Genomic DNA, 18,581 nt, shown 5'->3' with positions numbered 1-18,581 from the left:
TAGAAAAGCAGGTTTTACTGAAATTAAGAAAAAAAAAATTGAAAGGATATTTGACTTTAGATAAACAAACAATTGGCAATATACCATTCACTACACGAAGTGGCAAGGAAAGGATAAGGCCTTGGCCTTCTTACTTTATGAAGAAGACTGCTGATTCTGATAGGCATTCTGCTTGTAGTAGTAGTGGTGGTGGTCCAATTAAAAATGTGAAAGTTGTTAAGACAGCTCTGGAAAAACCAACTATGTGCCCTGAGAAATCACAATCACAAATCCCTGAGAGTGCAAGTATGTCCGCGGTTGCCATGTGTGAGCCCGACCTAAATACTAGTGTACTAGAGGACCCTCCAAGTTCCAACATTTGTGTGCCCTCTGTAAATGTGGGGAAGGGCAGTCAACATCTTGCACACGTAGTCATTGAGGATGCTTCTGTGGAATTGCACATGGAGGAGGAGGATATTTTGGCGGTTGAAGGTGCTAAGGATGATGAGGATGTTGGTGATAAGGATGTTGATGCCAAGGATGTCCTTTGTGTAAGTAAGGCAACAGCTGTTGCCCATTGTTTGAAAAAGCCGAAGCCCATTGTTGTCATGCCGGGACAAAAGACAGAAAAATCTACTTCTCACGTGTGGAATTATTTCCATCCCGATCCGGACAACAGTTGTCAAGCCATATGTGCCCGTTGCCATGCAAGAGTGAGTAGAGGAGGAACCTAAACCACCTAGGAACCTCCTTCTTGTTACGTCACTTGGAGCGCATTCAACAAATATCAAAGTGTACGTCGCCAAGTTCCAAAACTCAAAACGTAACAAGTCCAGTGTCACCTACCTGATCCCTCTCTGTGAGATCCAAGCGCCTTCGATCACCAACACCAACACCTGTATCATCAACATCCTCATTCATCATCGGGAGTATTCCTGCTGCATCCAATGTTGGTATTCCAAACATGATTGACTCCTCTCCTATCCGTGATTCCTTAGAAGGATCCTTGATGACTATGCCTGTTGCTGCTGCTGTGGCTGTCAGTGGATCTTCATCCCAGTAGGGGACCAGGAGGAAGACTACTTGTAGCTTATCCTCCAAACAGCAATTAACTGTTAAACAATTGTTTGAAAGGGCAAACAAGTTTGACAGCAATTACACAGTTGCACAGCAGATTACTGACGCCATAACAGCTATGCTGGTATTAGATGTGCATCCAGTATCCGCCATTACTGCAGTGGGTTTTCAACAGTTAATTAAGGTCCTGTGTCCTCGTTACCAGATCCCTTCTAGATTCCACATCGATAGAAGAGCAATTCCAAATCTGTACAAGGACATTAAAAAAAAACCTTATTAATGTCCTCAGAAATGCCGTTGTACCCACTGTCCACTTGACCACTGATATGTGGACAAGTGGGACAGGGCAAACTAAGGATTACATGACTGTGACAGCCCACTGGGTAGGTGTATTGCTTACAACAACAGCAGCAGCAACATCTCCCAAAGACAGCTGATACAGATGCAGGCTACTCTTTGTATAACTGGTTCCACTAAGAGGCAAACCACTGAGAACCTCTTAGAAAAAATCAGGGAAATCATTGCTAAATGGCTTACCCCACTTGGACTCTCCTCAGGATTTGTGATTTCAGACAATGCCACCAATATTGTGAGAGCATTACATCTGGGTGAATTCCAACATGTCTCATGTTTTGCTCACACAATTAATTCGGTGGTACAACATTTTTAAAAAAATGATAGGGGCAAGCAGGAGATGCTCTTGGTGGCACGCAAAATATCCAGACATTTTAGACATTCGGCGGCCAGGGGCTGCAACCAATGAATTGTTTTTTTTATTAATTTATGATCAATTTAACAGCCAGGGGCTGCAACCAATGAATTGTTGTTTTAATTAATTTATGATCAATTTAACAGCTAGGGGCTGCAACCTATGAATTGTTTTTTTAATTAATTTATGATCCATTTAACAATCAGGGACTGCAACCAATTAATTGTTTTTTAATTAATTTATGATCAATTTAACAGCCAGGGCTGCAACCAATGAATTGTTTTTTTAATTAATTTATGATCAATTTAACAGCTAGGGGCTGCAACCAATGAATTGTTTTTTTTAATTAATTTATGATCAATTTAACAGCCAGGGGCTGCAGCCAAATAATTGTTTTTTAATTAATTTATGATCAATTTAACAGCCAGGGGCTACAACCAATGAACTGTTTTTTACTTAATTTATTATCAATTAACAGCCAGGGGCTGCAACCAATGAATTGTTTTTTTTAAATTAATTTATGATCAATTTAACAGCATGGGGCTGCAACCAATGAATTGTTTTTTTTTATTAATTTATGATCAATTTAACAGCCAGGGGCTTCAACCAATTAATTGTTTTAATAATTAATTTATTATCAATTTAACAGCCACGGGCTGCAACCAATGAATTGTTTTTTAATTAATTTATTATCAATTTTACACCAGGCTGTCACTGTCATCAGTGTAGCTGCGCAGGGGTCCTGTGCTCATATCTGTCAAGGGGCTTCTGCCCAAAATAATAAATATTTTTTTATGTGCGTGTCAGCCACACCTGTCATTGGCATTGCTGCACAGGGGTGCTGTGCTGCTGTCTGGCAAGGGGCTGCATGAATATTGCAATGAAAACTTATTTTTTAAGTTATTGGGTTACAAAAAGTTGTTTAAAGTTATATGGTCTAATAAACTAAAGCCTATATTTATAATATTTGTAAAAAACTAAAGCCTAATTCTGCCAAAAGAGAGACTGACACCATGGCTAAACATAAGAGTCACCTTCTGGATGTGAATTGTCTCATTTGCATGGGGAAAACACAACCCTCAGATGAGATGGATCTCAGCCAGTGGACAACATTGAAATCACCATTAAAAAGTCACAATGGAAGACTACAGTGTGGAGAATCTTTCTTCACAGTCAGGAGAGGCCTCATAGAACATGAAAAAAGATGCTCTAGGTGCTGAACTTCAAAGGATTTCTCCATCATGTTCTGCAGTATGGAAAGGTTTCATTCACTTGTTTTCTATAAAGCAGTTCAAAGTTACAGCCTTCAAAGTGTCTGGTAATTCCTGGCAAAGGTAGGTGTTATAGATAGCCAAAGATTATTACAAGCAAAGGATTAATCTCTCCGGAATTTGTCTGGGAATTCATGTATCGTATTTGGCCTGAATGCACTAAGGCATCCAGTGATTCTGTCACTGTGTTCTGTAGCCCACTAGTTTACTCCTTACTGAATGGTAAAATGAAATACGGAATAGTAAGCACAGACAACATGGAGGCCTTTGTTATTCCGCTGCCTGCATGTCAACCAATACCTCCCAGACAACACCCACTGGGGGGACAAGGTCTTGATAATGACATTCCCCATCTGTTGCTAGGCCTTCTTCCAAACCATCCATGCTGGACTTACTGTACAAAAAGGGTAAGCAGGGTACAGAAAGAGGAGCTAGATGTCCCCAATTACATTTTTTTTCTTCTATCATAGATGATGTGGAGAGAATAAGAGCTTCAAATGTTTGACTTGGAACAGGGGCTCCCACCTATTTGGCTTCCGCCCAGAGAACAGAGCTCTGATCCTCAAGAACTGTCTATGCCTGAGCTGATAGGTAGGTAGTCTCTGTCTGTTGGTAAACAACCTTCAGGAGATGGCAACCCAGAATAACAACAACTATAATAATGTGTCCACTGATAACCAGCTTGATCCCTTAACAGCAACATACCCCATATGGCCAACTCATAACATGACACCCAGTTTGCAGCCTCCTCTTCCTTATGACACTAATTCAGTCGCCATGGTTGCTCCAGTCCAATACAATGGGAACAATGGCAATATGAAGGCCACTAACTAACTCTGTTTTTTTAAATGTCCCTTTACAGGTTGGGAAACAGAACAGAAGATTTATTTTTGGAAAGCATGCTTCCTGGTCCCCTTCTGGGATGAAAAAAAAATGGCAGCAAGCAGGCATGGCGCAGCCACACAACGTAATACTTAAACCTTAGGTCTGAAATTTTGCATTTGCTGCTCAGTTCCGCTTGTTCACAATATATCTCATATGGTTAAGTGGACAGTGGGAACAACGGCAGTTTGAGCTAACTATGATTTTTTTATGTCCCTCTACAGGTTCGGAAATGCCAGTTTATAGAAGATTTGCAAAGCATTATTTAAGTCATTTGTTTATTTATTTTTGGAAAGCACACTTCCTGGTCCCCTTGTGAGCTGTGAGGTGGTCAAAATTGACTGGAAACGAGTGGAAATAAATGCTATTGAGGTTATTAATACTCTACGAACAACAAAAGGCCCATTTTATGTGATTTTAGTTGTTTTTTTTATTTTTTAAGAAAAAATCCAGATCCAAAACCAAAACACGAAAACAAAACACAAAGGTGAGGTTTTGGCAAAACCAATCCAGATCCAAAACCAGGGGAGATCCAGATCCAAAACCAAAACATGGGGGTCAGCACACATCTCTAACTAATTGTGAGTGAGCCCACTCCCTTGGCTGAGAAGCTACCCCACACATGAATGGTCTCAGGATGCTTTACTGTTGGCATGACACAGGACAAAGAGCTCATTCAGCCCTGCTCTCAAGATGCGGCCGCTCGATTTAAAAAAGGGCCTGGATATTCAAATTCCACGCTCGCACTGCATGGCGTAAGGACACCCTCTATGTCTTAGCGAGCTAAGGCACTGAGCGCTCCCTAGTGGTAGTCCCCCCCAGCTGTGCCCCCAGTGGTAGTCCCCCCTCAGCAGTGCCCCCAGTGGTAACCCCCCCAGCAGTGCCCCCAGTAGTAGTCCCCCCCAGCAATGCCCCCAGTAGTAGTCACTCCCAGCAATGCCCCCAGTGGTAGTACCCCTCCAGCAATGCCCCCAGTAGTAGTCCCCCCCAGCAATGCCCCCAGTAGTAGTCCCCCCAGCAGTGTCCCCAGTGGTAGTCCCCCTCTATGGAGTCCCCATAGTAGTAGTAGTAAACACCCCCCCACCACCCCCAGACTGACAACCAAAAAAAAAAATCCACTTACCTTGATCCACACTCCGGCATCTGCTCCTCCGTCCAGCATCCTCACAGGCCAGCCCGCTCTGCATGATGGGAGAGATGTCATGACGTCTCTCCCATCACCCACTGCGGAAGCCGGAAGAGCCCGGCTCCGGCAGTGGGCGCAAGGCAAGCAGCCGATGAGAGTCTATCCGACTCTCATCAGCTGCAGAAAACAAACACACAGACGGCTGTGTGTTTGTTATACTAGTAGTGTAGTGCGAACTGCACTTGTGTGCAGTCCACACTACCGCCTTGCCTGGGTGACTAACTAGCATATGTCTCCTCCTAGGTGGCGGCCATTTTGGGAGGGCCATTTTCAGCAGACTTCATGCGGACGGCTAATTCCACATGGATCTGCAGCCACCGCGCCCCACAAGCCTCCGAGCCCCCAAGCCACTGTGGGGTCTGTGGGGGCTGTAGTTATGCCACTGTCCAGCGCAGATGTAGACCCCCTAACAATTGGATATGTACATTCAGCATCAGATGCACGTACATCTTTGAATCAGGCCCTCTCAGCATGAAGCGGAGCATACAAATCATCAGCCGGTATCTGTAGTGGGTAGTGGTGCTTCAATCATACATGCCTACCCTCCTGGTTTTCGCAGGAGGCTCCCAATTTTTTGGGTAACACCCCGCACCCCCGGAAGGGTAGGCATTTCTCCCGCATTCTGCCCACTTCCTAGTGAAGTGGGCAGAATTAGGAGAATTTCCGGGGCAATCACAGGTGTCCGTGCAGGGGGCGGGGCTTAATTACGCAATTGTACATGATTCGCGTCATTTGGCTCTGCCCCCTATTTAAATTTAATCCAATCGCGGGCATTTTACCGTGAGGGGGTGGGGCTTAATGACATTATTCATCAGGCCCCACCCCCATCGCCACCCATCTGCCTCTCCTCCCAGGGCTACTCCTGGGGAAGAGACAGCAAAGGTAGGCAACTATGGCGTGAATAGGTGGTAGCGGAATGCTGTGGGCCCGGCTATATCCCGGTATATAGCAGGGTCTCACAGAGTGGAACATGTCTGTGGACTTGATTCAGCAAGGAACACACGGATGCAGAGGCACGCACCCGGTTGCTGCGAGAATATGCTAATGAATGCATATGCACGACAATCGCAGCAGAATAAGCAGAAGCCCAGCATTACATAATAACACCTACTTCCCTTTACTTGTGTCCTCTATACCTGGCAATACAGCAGAAACATTGGTAACATCGAGAACCATCAGACCGATACACACAATAGTGGTTGACCTTAGAATCCCGCAGACATAGCGAGACTTCCTGTGTGCAACTAGACTTCAGGCTGTGTCTGCAGCCGCAAGGGCTTAATTATGCATACATCTGAAACGACGTCCAAACGCACAGGCATGCCTGTGTTTGCCCAACCACTCCCCTGTCACCATCCACAAACGGCACTTCCTGTCAATCAAATGTCCCCGGGGCTGCAGACTCCCTGCGTACGCATATTCCATCGCACTGGCCAGTCCGTGCACTGTTATGCATACGCATGCGCAGAGGAAAACCATTGACCGATTGCATGCGTTCCTTGCTGAATCAGCCCCAGTGTCCCACTGTGCTGCTCATACACAATAACAAGATAGCGCTGCTCATACGCAGAAGTACAAAAGACAGCCATCTTGGTAAAGGTGATTGCTTCACCTTATGGGCAAAGATGGAAACATCAGCATAGCGCTCTCCATATTCCAACAAATGATTGATATATATTCAGTTTTGCCTTTCATACACTGATCTAACGCTGTTTATCCGGCAGGAAAACCTTGGTCATTACTACTGTGTGGAATACTGTGTGAGGGGACTACTTTGTGGCATAATGTGTCTAAGGGGTATTATGGTGTAGCATAATGTGAATAAGGGGCACTACTGTGTGGCAAAATGTGTATAAGGGGCTTTACTATATGGTATAACGTGTATAAGGGGTACTTTGGATTTAATATGAACATACACTACTGTGCGGTGTATTGTCAATAATGGACACTACTGTGCAGTGTAATGTGAATTGGTACTTTTGTGTGGCCAAATCCCTTCCCCAAGAGGTGCGGCTCCCCTTTATTTTTGGTGCACGTCTTCACTGCTCACTATCCCCGTTTAAAATATATGGGGGGGGGGCACCAATGCTTTATCTGGCACAGGGCACCAAAACGCCTAGTTACTGCTCTGCTCGCAGCCCATAGTGGTGCTGAAATAACCAGTCTTCGCTATTAATGTCAATTCAATGTATAAATATCATAAAGCAGTAATTTTATTTTAATTGTGTTTTTTTTTGTATTATTTCAATCTCTTGCTTTTTTACCCAACTTATACACCTTTTACACCGGAGCTAAAACCCGGGTTTTTGAAGGGTTAACCCGGGCAGCTCCCTGGTGTAAAAGGGGAGAGGGTTGGATCCTCGGGTCGAGTGACCCAGCAATCCAACCCAGGTAAATAGCAGGGCTTAACACAGGCGTAGCCCATGAAACCCTGCTGTGAGAACAGCGCACTCTGGGTCATGATGACCTGGCGTGAGCTGCAAGCCGGCCGATTGGTCCGGCTTCAGTGGTGCTTGGAGATGACGTCATCTCCAAGCGTCCCCTTTCACGCCGGGAGAGCCGGTTCTATGCAGACCCGACTCCGGTGTGAGTGGCGCCAACTCGGGAATATCCCGAGTCGGCGCCGGCTAAATTCCGGGTCTGATCCGGATAGGAACTCTGTTCCAACTCTGGGTCAGACCCCAATTTTGGTGGTAAAAGGGGTGTAACAGTCTTCAAAAATGGAAAATAGACAGGAGCAGCAGATTAATGAAACAAGAGGTGAGAGGAGCTGATTGATTGATTGATTGATTGATTGATTGATTGATTGATTGCAGTAAAAGAGAACTTTGGTGAATATGGAGATGGTAAAGGAACAGATGTATAATAAATGGCAGGTGTATAATAAGAAGCACATTACTAGAGATTATTATGTGCACTTCCCCTTTATGGAATGTAGAACATCAGTGAGGTCACTGCTGTAATGTCATAATGGTAACTCTGTATAACTCTGCAACTCTGCTGTTGCTGCCTCTCTCACAAACTCAGAACACTGACATAGTAGCATTATCATTGTTGTCATTAAAAAATCACTGTACATCTCTTGCAACCTGATATTTTCCTTAAATACACCCAGCGCCCTGAGGGAAAGATGCCCTGGGTAGGTAAGTAACTTGTCAAAGACAAAAGAGCCTCACTTTTATGTGTCTGCAGATTTGGAGCTTGACTACCCTAAAATATGACCTTGAGCTTATTTACTTCTACCATGTGAGGGTCTAGCAGGACAACGCAGCTATTGCTATATCTTAGCGATTGGGGTAAACTTGGTGCTTCTCAAAAGGAGGTGGCCTCTTCAGCAAATTGAGCAGCTTTGCGAGGAATGGGAATTGGGTAGTGTCAGGAGATGTGGACAAGAGCTATATTAATGATACACAAGACGACACAGAAAAAGCTAATAAGCGAAAAGCGACAAAATGAAGTTTGAAGACAAAAAAAAAAAAAGATATTAACGATTTTTTCAATAATTATGATTTTGTTTCTATTATTGTTTGATTTTATTATTTTATTATGTAATTAAGACAAAAACACAGTGATATCATCTACACTTCTTCGTATTTCACAATAAATATGTCAAAAACAATTAAACTTCTTGTTTTTGCATAAAAATGTATGTAACCCCCTTATAGGTAAATGTGATGTGGTAATTTTTTTAATATACTATTTCTTGATGTACACAGGAGTATAATTAAGAATATAAAAGTATTATTAAAAAAGCTTTCAATACTTTAAATTTTTCAGACCTGTGTTATTTGTTAGTTTTTGAATCTATAATTTTTTAAACCTATTCTACTAGTCTTGAGTCAGCTCACGCTCGGTTTCTCATAACTGTTGTGGTTTTAGAGACCTCTCTGGCTCCTCCTGTGGGCACTTCTCACTAGGAACAGCCATGTGGCCATCTTGGATATTTTCTAGGGACCCTTACATTCCATTTTTTCCCAGTATGGGCTTCTGACTAGAATCTCCCAACATTCTTGTTTGAGAAGTCCTAAAGAGAACATCACTTCTCTTATTACACTTACAGGGGCCCATGCAGAGTTTCATGCAAGCCGGTCGCAATTGCACTTGCATTGCATGCTTGAAACTACCTGAGGGTATTCTACCTCGTATGCCAAGGTGTTCACTCCTATGCAACCACACCATATGCTTGGTTTCATAGCTGTCATCATTATTAGCGTGCAATTGCACCAGCCCGATCCCTGGTGCAAGAGATAAATGTGAAATGAAATGGATTTCTATGTACATATAACTCGGTATAGCCATCAATTACATCTACACACCCTCAGCAAATGCCACATTGCCATCCAGTTACGCTTATTCAAGTGGAGATGGGTTTAAGAGGGTTGGGTATGGGATGCCAGCTCTCGGGATCCTGATGGTCAGAATACCTATGCTGGCACCCCGACAGGGTTAGGATACCGACAGCTGTCAGTAAGTATCTTACCCCTACCCTTACCCCTAAACCTAACCCTCTTTCCCCGCACCCTAAAACTAACCGTCTCCCCCCTAGTGCATAACCCTAACCTTTACCCCCTAGTGCCTAACCCTAACCCCTTACCATCCCCCTAACCCCACTACTTACTGTCAGGATGCCGGCTTTCGGGATGCCAGTTGTTGGGATGCCAGCATTGGCATTCTGAGTGCCGACATCCCGACCTCCGGATTATAAACTGCGTCCCGTGAAAAGGCCTCTGCAGAAGAGCAAAAATGACATTACAAATTGCAATTTACTTGGCTCCCTGCACTTCTGTGACCTGGTAACTGACCCTTATTAATTTAGAAAACCATTGAAAGTAACATATTAAAACACAAACAAGAGGAACAGAGCTAGAGAAAGTGTTGCAGTAAAAAGGGTAACATATTGTAAAGGTTAGTAAGCCACCAATCAATTTCTGTCTGTTAACGATCCCTGTAGGCATTTTACAGGGTTATTACCAGTTGGAGAAACAAAGGATAACTTTATAAATTAACTTTTGTAAGTATTTTCCCTTGCAGAATTTTAAAAGCAATATTTTCCTAATTAGCACACCCTTCCGCCCACATAATTAGTGCTTGACCTATGTGCATGGAACCTCAGCATGGGACTCATAACTCAGGGCACACAAAATGATAGGGTGATAGAGGCTGTAATCACAAGGGGGCTATTACTTCACAAATACTCTGCTTAAAAATTTATCCATTATAGTGATTATCTGTATCCACAGCCATGTCATCATATGCAGAAATAATGCTGATTTTATGGGTCTCCAACTGATCCTCTGACATCACCAGCACACTTCCCATGGAATAATCGCTGAGCTGGAAAATGCTTAAATGTATAAAGAGGGTGATTTAGTTGGTTCCTTAAACCAGTGTCTGTGGAAATTACTTTAGGTGGGTTCATGAATTTTGGCAAATGATTGAAGCCATTTTTTCTAAAAGGAAAATGATGGTAGTGTTTTTTTAATGAGATAATTTATTTTACATATATATGATATAATTTTTCGCTTTTAAGTAATTTCCGGGTCATAAAAATGAATGTGATGTGATTGCTGCCACTAACATATTTTAACATATTTATTATGTTGCCCAAAATGGTGCCCACAAAATGTACTGTAAGCTTACTGAAAAATAATATATAATATAATGATATAGTATACGTTCACTGCTTATTTGCATGTCTAAGTATTTGGGAACACATACTGCTTATATTCTTATGTTATCAGTGCTAAATGTAACATTTCTCTATATTTAGGGAAGAGTATAAAACCCCTTCAGTAGCCGTACCTGGAAGTGACGTAAGTAAGGGCGGAAGTGGAGGTTTCTGTCCATACTTTCCACGAAAATAAGAAAGTTGGCCCCTTGCAGGCTCGCTTCACTCACCACGCTGCGGGCACGGTGGCTCGCTTCACTTGCCACATGAATATATTCCCCCTCTACGCCCACTTGGATGGTAGGGAATGACATTGGACACTGGCAGATGACGTCATCGTACATCTACGGAAGGGGATCTATCTCTTCCCCTATATTTAGTGACAACCTTACATCTTCCATAGCTGTTCTCTGCTGCAATTTACATTTCTATTCTATTATTGGCTAAATATTGCCTAGTACTCTCCACCTAAAACGAATGCTCTGATTGGCTGTTCTTACAGCTCTCCCACTTCCTCTCCTGCACATGCCATTGCTTCTTTTTTCAACAGTGGCATACTTTGTCTCATGTATATTCGATGTCTAAAGGTGCATACACACTAGACGATATGCTCCCTGAGCGATATCGTCTAGTGTGTCCCCGGCAGGCTGTGCTCAATGTCGTTCATGACATTGAGCACAGCCGCTGAACAATATCATTAACGATATCGTTCAGCGCCGGGCTCTCTCCCCCATTCCCTGACATGCAGCAACCTGACGAGATCGTCAGGTTGGCCTGCATGTCAGCCCGATGAACGATGATGACGAACGACCCGCGGGAACGCGCGTCGTCGTCATCGTTCATCTTTTTGGGCTTAAAAATGGGCGATAAAGTGGACGACTGAGCCATAAGTGGTGCTTTCATTTTCTATTATCTATAAATAATAGAAATCTATAAAAGTGGAAAGTTTTATCAGCTCATCTTCCGTTCAAAACTTTTTTTTTTTAAACATATTTTATTGATGGGTTTGTACAGGATAGTAATTGAATTATTGGTACATATATAGCAATAGTACAACAAAGACAATTCCAGAAAACACAAAACAAACATTTTACATGTGTATAGGATTACAGTTATAATCAAAACTTTTGCCAGAGAGATGGCTCTAAGAAGGGGGGGGGGGGGGGCTTAACTGTGAAATTTACATTGAGGAGAATAGGAAAACATTCCATTCGCAATAAAATTGTTATCATTAGCACACAGAGTAGCAATAAGGGCTGACCAGAGTATAAAATATAATTACACTCAGAAAGGAACACCATTACTAAGAACGTCTAAGTTATACCATGAAGTGAGCTGAAGACATTTCCATATATCGTTTTTCAGCATGGTGGATGAATACGAATATATGGAAGTCAAGTGTCTAAAAATATCTCAACTAATCTTTATTTGAGGAGAGATGCCTCTGTCTAATCCATCATGGACAAAAAGGATATCCTAGGAAGTAATAATGCCATTGGCGGGGGATCCGATGCTATCCATTGTGATAAGATACTTTTTTTGGTGGCCGCAGCCAATTTAGTGAGTAAAAGACAATTGCCCTTAGTAAGTGTGACATAATTATTATGAGGATAGAGCTTCCAAAACGCCTATTCTTTGGAAATTTTAAACCTAATCTTCAAGGTATTAACAGTGGCGGACCTTACCTAGGGGCTGCAAGGGTGCTGCCCCCCCCCCCCCCCAGTAAAATAAGCCACTTAAGTGAGTCAGTGCAGTCCGTGACTGCACTGGCTTCAGAGTGACTGCAGGTGGCTGAAGACAGGCAGCCAGGGGGAGGTGTCCCTTCCCCCTGGGACTGCCAGTCCGGGCTGTGATCCGGGCTGCCAGTCCAGGCTGTGATCCGGGCTTCTCCGGGCTGCAACCAATGCAGCCCCAAGAAGCTGGTGTAATGTGTGCGCATGCGCGGCACCACCGTCGCTCATGCACATGCGCCGGTCCCGATGCCTGCCAGAATGATTGAGCAGGCGCCGGGACCCAGGCTAGCAGCAGCAGTAGCCCCCCTCAGGTAAGAGGGCAGGAGCCGCTGCTGATTATTAATGTAACCTTAAAGTTCTCGCCATAAGCAATGTAATATGTCCGCGTCTGAAGCATTACACTTGTAACAATTAGAAGTAGGGGCATCACCTATGAGAAATTTTAACTTCGGAGTAAAATATGCCCTGTGTGAAATTTTCAAGTGCATATCCATATAAGAAACAGAGACTAACTGTTTATTCATTTGAACATATGATGTTAAAATAGCTTTCATGGTTAGATCCGGAAAATCAGCCTGCCATCTCAGTAGCCCGGTATTACCTGAATGAATATTAAGCAGGGATCTGGAATTGGAATATATATTAGATATAGAGAAAGTACCCTGAGGTCTGTGACGGAGCGCACCATCCAGTAAACACTCCCAATCTCTGTCGGTCAACCCATGTAAGGTCGTTTGCACATAGCTTATTGCCTGTAAAAGCGAGAATAAAGGCATTTGTAATGCCGGAAGCATTTTATGAAGCTGGGATCATGTAAGTGGTTACAAATTTTGAGCGTCAAGAAATTGGTATATATACTGTACCTCAATCCACCCAGGAACCACAAACGAAAATGTGGGGATAGCCTATTTGAAGTAAATGAAGGATTGCCCAACAGTGGTTGAAACAGGGATGTTTGCCACGCCATACAAGTTGTATGCAACAATATATTATCCTTAAGCTCTTTAGGAAGATTCAAAGGATGAGTGTGTAAGAGGGAGACTAGATTTTGGTCTGGAATAAAAGCCTGCTCCATAGAACAAGTGGTGTAGGTATTAGCGCCACCTATTTCTGTTCCTACCTTAACCAACTTGTTTAGTTAGACCCTACACAGTTCATGTTTCCAGGTCACCCAGCAGGCACACAGGTGTATTCATTACTCACTGACACATTTTAAAAGATCCACAGCTGGAGCTATTTATGTCACTTGTGATTCTGTGAGGAGACCTAGATAACATCCACACACAGCAGCTTTGAAGGAGACCTAAGCAGCAGACACAATTTCTGTCAATTTAGCGTTAAATATTTAATACATAAGCAGTTTCCTTATTTGGGTGCCAACAAATATGCCTTCTTTAAGCTTTGCTTCACATCATTTCAGAAAATGTTCCTTCAGAAAACTGAAATCCTGGCTTTTTACACAATTAGGCCAATGTGAAGCGGAGGTAAAATTATTTTTTGCGGCTCAATCAATGGAGTGTACTTGACATTTTTCTCTCTAGCAGCATAGGTTTCTCTCTCTGGCCACTTCTTTGTGATATAGGGCTCAATTTATTAACATTATTTTTACTAAAATAAAGTGAAAAAGGGTGTTTTCACACCCTTTTCACATTATTTTAGTATCACCTTTAGTTATTACAGGGCAATTGGAGTAGAATTCCTAAAAATTCTACTCCAACCCCTAAGTATCACTTATTTTTAGTAAGCAGATCGCATTTCCCATAATTGTAATGGGAAATGTGATCCGACCAGAGTTACTAAAAATAAATTGTAAAAAAATTCCGGGGAAAGCCCTGTGATAATAACTCCACCTGGAGGTGGCATTATCCAGGGTCTCCCCCGGTTACCGGACTCCTGCCCTGCTCTAACGGGGAGAGCAGAGCCGGGAGTCGGCCCCAGTAATCAGCTGTGTGGTCTAAACAGACCACATGCTGATTCACAGTAAAAAAAAGAAAAAGAAAAAATTTTACTTACCCGACTCCAGGGACCGGTGGTCCAGGATCCGGGTGATGTCTCCCCTCCGGTCAGCTGGTCTCCCATGCTGCACTGTGTCCCGGTCATCAGGTGATCGGGTCCCAGTGCAGTATGAGATATCACCTGACTGGAGGACATGAAAGACATCACCGGAGCCCGGATCATGCAGGTAAGTGTAATTAAGGGAGAGGGGGGGTCCGCGATCGTGGGGGCGGGGCTTAGCGCCGGGGGTAGCAGCGACGGTCGGTCCGCGCATGCGTGGGGCACTGGTCACAGCATTTTTTTGTGAAAATACCGTGACTAGTGTGCGGAGGGGATTCGCAGGGACAGAGCTTTCTCGCAAGCTCTGTCCCTGCAAGGGATTTGTAGTAAATCCTTGTGATATTGCCTGAATTCGCAATGCGAATTCAGTCGGTAATATTACACTACAATCTGCATTACCAATGCGGATTGTAGTAAATAGAGCTCATAGTGATTTTTAGTGTCTCTACTGCCCCATAAACACAGAAAACAGCAGTACTTTGTGAATCTACCTAGCAAACCTAACAACAGATTCCCTCCAACAACACAGCCATACTGTCATAAGTTTCTTTCTGTATCTTCTGACTCGCTTTCCTCTGATGTCCCTAATTCACTGGAACACACACAAGGTATAGGAACAGGCAGTCCTTCTCCATGAGGCACAGGTTTTACAGCTGAAGACACATTGGGATATTTGATAGTGTGCTTAGTTCTACTGGAATCCCCAGCAATATTATTTAGACAAAAATAACAGTCAGTACAGTGGTCCTTAGGCTCACGCCATACCATTGGGACAGCAAACGGCATCATACAGCGATTTCCTTTCAACTATTCTGTAAGATTAGTTGCGCAGGTTTTGCAGGATATATGGGGTGCTCAGATTTTATCCTGACCACCAAGAGCACAGAGTCTAAGTATATTTTATAAGCCATCTTTATCAAGGCGCTAGTAGGCTTTCTCTGATGTCCTTGGTGTGAACTTACAGCCAGTAGTGTGAGGGATACATATCTCCTTATGGTGATGAGCAATCAGTCAAAGTGCTGGGACACAGAGACGGACGCTGATTCATGAAGCAGCCCACTGTAAGAACACACCTGGTTGCTGATGATCATGGTACACTTCGGGGAACTTCCTGCTTACTTTCCACTCTGCACACCAGCCGAGAGCCGCAACAGGAGCCAGTGAGCAACATTGCAGTCAGCACTAAGAGGAAGGTTCTGCCCCAGGACTAGCACATGGAGGAGAATGAGGATGATGAGAAGGGAGATTCTGATGACATAGAGGATGAGAGGTCTGGGCAGGATGCGTTCCCCATAGTGCAGGCAGAAAGGAGTCTTGCCAAGTACTTCCTGTCATTAAATACTTTGATATATTTAAATCAAATACCTTACATGATATCAAATTGCTGATGGTATATTTGCATTCTATGGACAAAATTACATTGGTATATATCATGTCAGCTAAAAGGGAGAGATCTATGCATACGATGTTGTCTTACCCAGGACCACATGCTGTAGTAAATATGAGATCAGCTTGCTATTTTTTTTCATACTTGTCTACTCTCCCGAAGTGTCCGGGAGACTCTCATATTTGGGAAAGCTTTCTTGGACTCCCAAGAGAGCAGGTCAGCCTCCCATAGCTTCCCATTTCCTCCAGAAAAGTGGATGGTCGGAATGCTCAACAACACAATACTAGGTGAATTGCTTTAATGTGGACCTGCTCCCACTGCACAACACCATAAATCAGGGAACCGTATAGCAGGGGGGAGGGGTGGGCCATGTTGATGTGATTCCAAGCACCACTCCTCCAAATCTTCCTGGCTTCTATCTCCACATTTTATTCTTCCATATTATTAGATAATCGTCTGTTGAAATTTCCAGCTCCCTAACATCATGTCTTCGAAATCTAGAAATTTTGAAGGCTGGAAGTATTGTTTTTTTTTTTCCATATACGGTAAGTCCATGTTTATATGTAGCAAGTCTTCTAAATTGCAATGGATTTTCCCTGTTAGTTTTCTATTTCATTTTGAATAAAAAAGAAACTTTAGGAATCAATGGAGAGATATCTACTAGAAGAGATTTTTTGAATCAAAAAGAAACTTTAGGAATCAATGGAGAGATATCTACTAGAAGAGATTAATGATTTGATTCTATCAATTCAGAAATGTAGTCAAACTTAACAAATTTGCTATTGGTGAATCCATTTGCCAGATAATCCTGATTTATAAAAAAAAATAGCTGAATAAATAACACCCAGTGGCCAATCAGGCCAATCACAGTGCATGGGACATGAAAAAGCAAATCAACACTCAACAAAAATATGTCACAAGTCTATAGAATTACAAAAAGAGCTTACAGTCTATATCATAATCTTTCTACCTGGACTGTATAGAGGAAAACAACCGTGAATGTTATATGTGACTGTAGCCCAGACAACTGAACATTTGTGTACACACTATATTTCCACATAGGTATGTAAACATTACTGTAGCATTGCCTGCCTTGCGACCATCACTGTAACACACTGACCACTGCAGAACACAATTGTTTTTTGTACTTGTCACTGAAGCCATACTTATCGAGCCAGCTTATTTATTTAGTGCTTAACACACATTTTTGTTGACACTTGACAATAACTGTAATATCTATCTACGTGTAGGAACAGGTAACTTACTGTCGGAGTTTATGTTATAAAGTTACAAAGGTAAAATGGGCATTATTTTTTGCACATGAAAGGGAATTAGTCCCAGTGCAGCACAAATCCGTCACTCGGTCATACAGTACGACAAAGCACAGCAACCCCATGTAAGTTGTAATAACAAAGGGCCTGATTCAGAGCCGCTCGTAAGCAGCAGTACGCTCGTTCCGAGCGATGTTCGCACTTCTGCGCATGCGCGAACCAGTCAGTGCGGCCGAAAATCGTTTGTTCGCTATATAGCGAATGCCTGCTACTTTGAGTGACAGGATGAGGCGTATGTGGGTGGTAACAGGGGAAGGTGCTTGAAAACGGGGAGTGGAATTAAGAATGCAGGAGTGCTTAAAGGTCAAAACGGGCGTTTCATGGGTGTGCATAATTAAAACAGCAGCGTCATTGACCACGTCACCTGGTTGTTTTATAGTCAAAACTGCTCGCAATATAGTGGTAGGAAAAACCAGCCACAAGAATAGCGAGCAGTTCATACGCTGATCGATGTACTCGATTAATCTAATAAATAGCGGACATGACGTATGATGCGAGCAGCCAGGGGGCGTTTTTTACAAAATAGCGGACGCAGGTTTTGTTCGCTCGTTCAGACATGGAGGCGTCAACAGACCGCAAAGAGCAAACGGTTCATTTGAATAGCCACCCCCTTTTCCTGAACGAACGTCCGCAAATTGCGAACGGCTCTGAATCAGGCCCAAAATTCAGTCATCTGTCACTAACTACCTGGAAAGGAAATATTTACTTACTGTACGATCCAAAACAGATTATGTGGAAGGAAATGTTACAGTATATTCTCTGAATGGCTGTGGTATATTATGTTGACATTCACAATGTCCACAACATAACTTTGACATGGTCTGAAATCTGAATGCATGCGTGCCGACATTCAGTTTCCTCCTTCCGGGTTGAATGTCTGTGCACAGCTTGGAGCGTGGCCGAGCGATGACGCGGTTTTATGGGCCCTCTTCATAATGCCGAAAATATTGGCATTGTGAAGCAGGGGGCGGAGCCAAGATGACGCGATTCAGCGCGAAACACATCATTGGGCCCACCGCTGCAGAGGTTTCTTGTAGTAGTTGGGGGGGGGGTCAGGCGGTAGCCGGGAGGCTTGCCTGCCTTTCCGGGGGGTCGGGAGCGACACTCGATATTCGGGAGGCTCCCGACCAAATCGGGGGGGTAGGCAAGGTTGTCTGAATGTTAACATTTTGGATGTCAACAATTTGAGTATGACAAAATTTAACATGTCAACATTCACAATGGTCACACTGACATAATGTCTACATTGCCAGAGTGTCACTGTTGTGAATATCGACAGTCAGAATTTCAACAATGGTATTTT

This window comes from Taudactylus pleione, unplaced genomic scaffold (genome assembly GCF_031769625.1).
Source record: "Taudactylus pleione unplaced genomic scaffold, aTauple2 ptg000082l, whole genome shotgun sequence".
NCBI classification, from domain to species: Eukaryota; Metazoa; Chordata; class Amphibia; order Anura; family Myobatrachidae; genus Taudactylus; species Taudactylus pleione.
Note: the sequence above shows the minus strand (reverse complement) of the source record.